The sequence below is a fragment of the Nanorana parkeri genome, unplaced genomic scaffold (assembly GCF_000935625.1).
Source record: "Nanorana parkeri isolate BGI_ZX_2015 unplaced genomic scaffold, ASM93562v1 scaffold178, whole genome shotgun sequence".
Lineage (NCBI taxonomy): Eukaryota > Metazoa > Chordata > Amphibia > Anura > Dicroglossidae > Nanorana > Nanorana parkeri.
Window position 1 is genome coordinate 733,434 of NW_017306446.1, and position 6,294 is coordinate 739,727.

Consider the following 6,294-nt stretch of genomic DNA (forward strand, 5'->3'; position numbering starts at 1 on the left):
CCAGACCCTTGATCCGAGCACTGGGCAGGAAAGGGGGGGCGCGATCGAGCGCCCCCCTCTCCCTGCTCCTTACCAGGCCACATGCCCTCGGCATTGGGAGGGTGTCCCCATGCCCATGGGGGCAAGGGCCTCTTCCCCACAACCCTGACCCGGTGGTTGTGGGGGTCTGCGGGCAAGGGGGCTTATTTGCATCGGCGTAACCCGATGCCACCCCCCCATGTGAATGAGTAAGGGGTACTTGTACCCCTACCCATTCACTAAAGGGTTAAATCAAATAGTTAGTAAAAAGTCCAGACTTTTGACAAAATCCTTTAATTGAAAAGAAAAAAAAACAACAGGTCTGGTAGGAATTCCAATTTTAGAGTTTCCTGAGATTCGATCGTGCTGCCAGCTTCCGACAAGTACTTGGGAATGAAGAGTCACATACACTGTGTATTCCCTCTATATTCCAATGTTTATTGTTGTAACAAAAGGTTATATGTGAAATTAAAATGGGGATGGCGGGGCATAAACTAATACAATTCCTGCACGTATACAAGACCACAAAACTAATAGTACAAATCATGGGACAACCTTAGGGGGGGTTTGCAAAGTAAACAAACAAAAACACTAACAGAGATAAGAGATTCAATTTACTAAGGAATGCAAAAACTGACATTTTAAAAGCAGTTTAAGCCGGTTTCTGTAGAACATACTGAAATGTTTTTGTTTTTTTGCTTGCTCAGACATTAACTATGTGTAACTCAGAAACAGGCAAATTAAATTATCTTTAAATTGGTGGCCATTGGAAAGAATTCTCCTTACATTGGAGGTCGTAGGGAAGAATGCTCCTTACATTGGTGGTCAGTGGGATGAATTCCCTTACATTGGGGAACGTAGGGAAGAATGTTCCTTACATTGGTGGTCAGTGGGATGAATGTTCCTTACATTGGTGGTCAGTGGGATGAATTCCCTTACATTGGTGGTCAGTGAGAAGAATGTTCCTTACATTGGTGGTCAGTGGGATGAATTCCCTTACATTGGTGGTCAGTGGGATGAATTCCCTTACATTTGGTGGTCAGTGGGATGAATTCCCTTACATTGGTGGTCAGTGGGATGAATTCCCTTACATTGGTGGTCAGTGGGATGAATTCCCTTACATTGGTGGTCAGTGGGATGAATTCCCTTACATTGGTGGTCAGTGAGAAGAATGCTCCTTACATTGGTGGTCAGTGAGAAGAATGCTCCTTACATTGGTGGTCAGTGGGAAGAAGCACCCTTACATTGGTGGTCAGTGGGAAGAATGCTCCTTACATTGGTGGTCAGTGGGAAGAATGTTCCTTACATTGGTGGTCAGTGGGATGAATTCCCTTACATTGGTGGTCAGTGGGATGAATTCCCTTACATTGGTGGTCAGTGAGAAGAATGCTCCTTACATTGGTGGTCAGTGAGAAGAATGCTCCTTACATTGGTGGTCAGTGGGAAGAAGCACCCTTACATTGGTGGTCAGTGGGAAGAATGCTCCTTACATTGGTGGTCAGTGTGAAGAAGCACCCTTACATTGGTGGTCAGTGGGAAGAATGCTCCTTACATTGGTGGTCAGTGGGAAGAATGTTCCTTACATTGGTGGTCAGTGGGATGAATTCCCTTACATTGGGGGTCAGTAGGAAGAATGCTCCTTACATTGGTGGTCAGTGGGAAGAAGCACCCTTACATTGGTGGTCAGTGAGAAGAATGCTCCTTACATTGGTGGTCAGTGAGAAGAATGCTCCTTACATTGGTGGTCAGTGGGAAGAAGCACCCTTACATTGGTGGTCAGTGGGATGAATGCCACTTACACTGGTAGTGAGGGAGGTCAAGAAGATTCCCTCCTATATCCATACAGGTGGATACAAAGATCAGTGGTATCGGGGGTAATGGATTTTAGAGAAACTGCTAATTTCTCATGGAACCTCTAACAACGTCTGGATGAGCCGTAGAGTTCCACAGAACCACAGCTGATATGATGGTAAAAGCGCGTCGCCTTTTTCTCCAAGTGGAGCAGAATAACACAGTATATAGACCAGGCATAAGAAGCTCACTTCTCCTCTCCTGCTCTCGGATTTTTGTGTGGTGGAAACATCATAGATCAGGCCACTGAACAGAGAGCAAGTAATACTTCTTTGACTGAGATGCTGGCTCAAAGATAAGGTACGTGTGGTAAGTAGACATGTGCCATTCCTTTCGTTCTCAATCAAAATTTGTACGAATTTTCTAAAATTCTTACATTTGGACATATCCGAATCCCAATGCATCTGAATGTGTCAAAATGTCTGAATTTCGGATCGCATACGAATCGAAACTGAATGGGACATGTGACTTTTCTGGCCAATCAGATGTGTTTTTCAGTTTAATGCATCTGAATGGGTCTGACATGGGAGCCATATACAGTATATACATATAAAGGTGCCCATACACCTAACAACCATCGCAAGACTTTCGTCCTGCGATGGCCATAAGCTAATTAAATGCTTGTATGATCTGCCCATCTTGGACAGGCAGATCGTACTTGCGATCATCGAAAGCCCGACCAGCAGAGGGGAGGGCTTCCGCTGAGTGCAATGCTGAACGGGCAGTGTGCGCTTGCGCACACCGGCCCGTTCTGCATTTGTCTTACGAGCAGGCCAGAAACCCGCCGACAATCTTACGATTCTCGGCGGGTTTTCAAACATGCACGTTAGACAAAAGATGTGCGACCGTACAGTAGAAACGGTCGCACGCCTTCCATACACCTGCCGATTATCATACGATCGCTGGATTTCCCGCGATTATCGTACGATAATCGCAAGGTGTATGGGCACCTTAACACTGAAGCTGAGGCTCCCAGACCTAAATGGCATTGGGGTCTGGGAGATTCAGCTTTAATATGAATATCTGTATCTGGTTTTCTGTGCTATTCGCAACGAATATTCGTAAACTCATCCGAAACTAATGAAAATTTGGATATCGTCCAAATCCGAAACCCCAACAGATCCGATTCCCGAATTCCGAAATAATGAAATATCCGAAATTTTCCGCAGCTTACATGTCTATGATCCAGTAACACAAATCCCTTATCTGTATTTAGCAGTTTGCCAGAAGATTTAAAAGGAGAACTATGGGGTTAAGGCCCCATTCACACTGAGCGATTTATCGCGATATCGCTCTCCAATGCATGGCAATGGGGCTCTGTCCGTCGCTGTCGCGGGTCGTGCGTCGCTAGAGCAGGACCCTTTTTGGAGCGGATTTTGCCGCGATTCTAGTTTGCTCAATGCAATCATTTGCGCGATATCACGCAAAATGCGCGATTTGCAAATCGCTCAATGTGAATGGGGCCTTAGTCTTTTCCCCATAGTTCTCCTTAGGGTAACGGGAGGACACAAACTAGCGTCCTCCGGTCACCCTTGGCTCAGTATACTGTAGCTCACGGTATACTGAGACGCCGCAGCTGAAGCGGATCCCGACAATTGTGCCGGGATCCGCCCAGCTGCGTGAGTGACAGATGGCTCTGCCTATCTAAAGGCAGAGTCGGCTGTACCCGCCCCCTCCCCCGTCCGTTCCGACAGTCAGCGCTGGCGGATCGGAGCGGGGAGGGGGGAATCCAGCCCCTCCCATCACGGCAGAGAGCCTGACAGGATCGAGAGGTGAGCGAACGCCGGTATGTGTTCGCTCACCTCCCGATCTACTGAGCCGACCTGTGACAGTCTCATTGTCACAGGTCGGCTAGAACTATGAGGTGAGTGAAAAGCACTCCCCCTCATAGTTCTCCTTTAATAAGGAGTGCAATGCTATTGGTACTCTGCCTGGGTGTAAAGTCGACTCTACGACTGTCAGATATTTGTATTTTTGTACCATTTCACCATCGGCGTGTACAATCAGACATCACTGTGTGTAGTTATCACTATACAGAAAGAATTTCCGACACATACGGCAGGAATCGTGTAACAACATGAAAGAGTTTATTTAGGATCGGGGTAACAAGAGCGATCTAAGTACATTGCTTTTTTATTATTGGATTAGTCTTATAATAATTATTATACACTGTACACACATATAAACTGTATCCTGCCATCCCAGCACACATACCGACAGATACGAGACACACCTCTACAAACATATATACAGGATATATACACAGTGTATTATAGACACATACTCGCGCACACCCATACAGTATATACATAGACCACACACATACACTGACAGCACATATCAAAGCAAAATTAGGCAATACGCAACCCTCCCCCACCCCCAAGCTGTTGAGGAACTACAAGTCCCGTTGTGTAGGTGGGTATATGGGTATGCTGGGACTTGTAGTTCCATAGCGGCCAAAAGGCTTACCTTTCCCATGCTAGTTATAGAAGGTAGTCATACCTTTGCTTCGTTCGTTACTTCACATAATAATAAAAAGAAGAAGACCTGAACCTTCATTTATGTTACACGGTAAACTGCCTCAAGTCTAATGAGTATATAAGCGAATTATTGTTTTAAATAATTCCCCGAGACATTGGATAACTGTTAGTAAAGTTCCGTCACACAAATAAGTTAGGTCAGATTAAAAAAAATAAAATAAAAACGAATAAAGAGAACCTGTCACACCCCATGAGGCAGTTCCTTTGACAATGGTGAGAATGTTGTCTCCAGTGGCGCCCTCTATAGGTAGTAAAGTTTCTTACTTTGTCCCATGTCACCCTTCTGCCTGGTTTCCTCTCGCAATGCATAGACGAGGGCAAGATCATTCTCCTTCCGGCCGGATCTTGGAGAATGTCGAGTAGCCCAAATCGTGTCCCCCAGAGTCTTCTTGTGAGATTTGGCCAGTCCACATTCCCTGGGAACTGGTAGGATGGTGTCACTCCCTGCACCATGAAGTCAGTGATAGAGGAGTATATTATCTATTTATTTTCCCCCATACATTTTCCCCCATACAGATACTTTTATGAAGTGTTTCAGGAAGGGGAGCACCTTGAAGAAGCGCACCTTGCCCCTGAGGTGGAAGGTCCACTATAAAAGGCTGTCTATGTGGGTGGTCAAACCTTTTATCTACTGGGAGATGGAACCATTCGTCACTTCATCTTCAGCACACAGAAATCAATGGCCTGCAGATGAGACGATGGTCTGTAAGTGGTTAAATCATTCAGGAGAAAGGCCGAACTTATGTAATACATTGCTCCATGCACGAGTATCCACGAATATAAACCTATGTAGAGGGAGGGAATCAAGGAGAGTGCCCAGCAATGAAAATCAGCCCAGGAATACTTCTTCATTTGTCACAATAGAGGGGTCTTTAAAAGCCTGCCATCCGGCCATTGTATATAAACGGACGGACCGCCGCTCGCTTTTGGATGCAGGTTGTCGTAAATAATTGAATTTATTTTTCTGCTGTGCGATCACCCACTACCAAACATTTGTTACAGTCAGCTATGGCTATTACTAGGGATGCACCAATACAGTTTTTTTGGTATTGAGTACAAATACCGATATTTATATTTCGGTACTCGCCAATACCGGCACTTCCGGTAGCATGGAGCCGGCCAAACAGCATGAAGCTGGCTTCCTGGCCATTTAGAAAGCCAGGCCGTGAGTCATTACCTGTGGCCCGGCTTCCTGATTGGCTGGGAAGCTGGCTCCATGTTCCCTCGCGGCACTGCTGGTATTGGGATAAGTATCTGAGCATTTGGGCGAATACTCGGTATCGGTGCATCCTAGCTATTACATACAAGTGTTCGGGCGGCTATAGATCCACCTGATTGCTTGTATTGGGCACGGGAGTGAGTGCGGCTCCCCCCCCTCTGCCACCTTTCTTAGGCTCCGCTGTCCCCTGTGCGGGCCCGGGACTGGCACGGCAGTTCTGTGTACACTGATCAGAGGAAGATCAGCACGCTTCGAGCGGCTGATCTCCCTTCCGATCACTGAAAGGAGAAGTGATGTCAATTACATCCCTTGCTCTTTCAGTGTGTCATTTCTACAGCAACCACACGTGCAACACGCATTGCATATCACCGCAAACACTGGGGTGCGAGCAATACTTCTAGGGCAATCAATCACTGTTAAAGGAGAACTATGGGGTCAGGGCTTTTCCCCATAGTTCTCCTAAGGGTAACGGGAGGACACAAACTAGCGTCCTCCCATCACCCTAAGCTCAGTATACCGCGAGCTACACCTCACGGTATACCGAGACGCCGCAGCTGAAGCGGATCCCGACAATTGTGCCGGGATCCGCCCAGCTGCGTGAGTGACAGCTGGCTCTGCCCATCTAGAGCCAGAGCCAGCTGTACCCGCCCCTCCCTCGTCCGATCC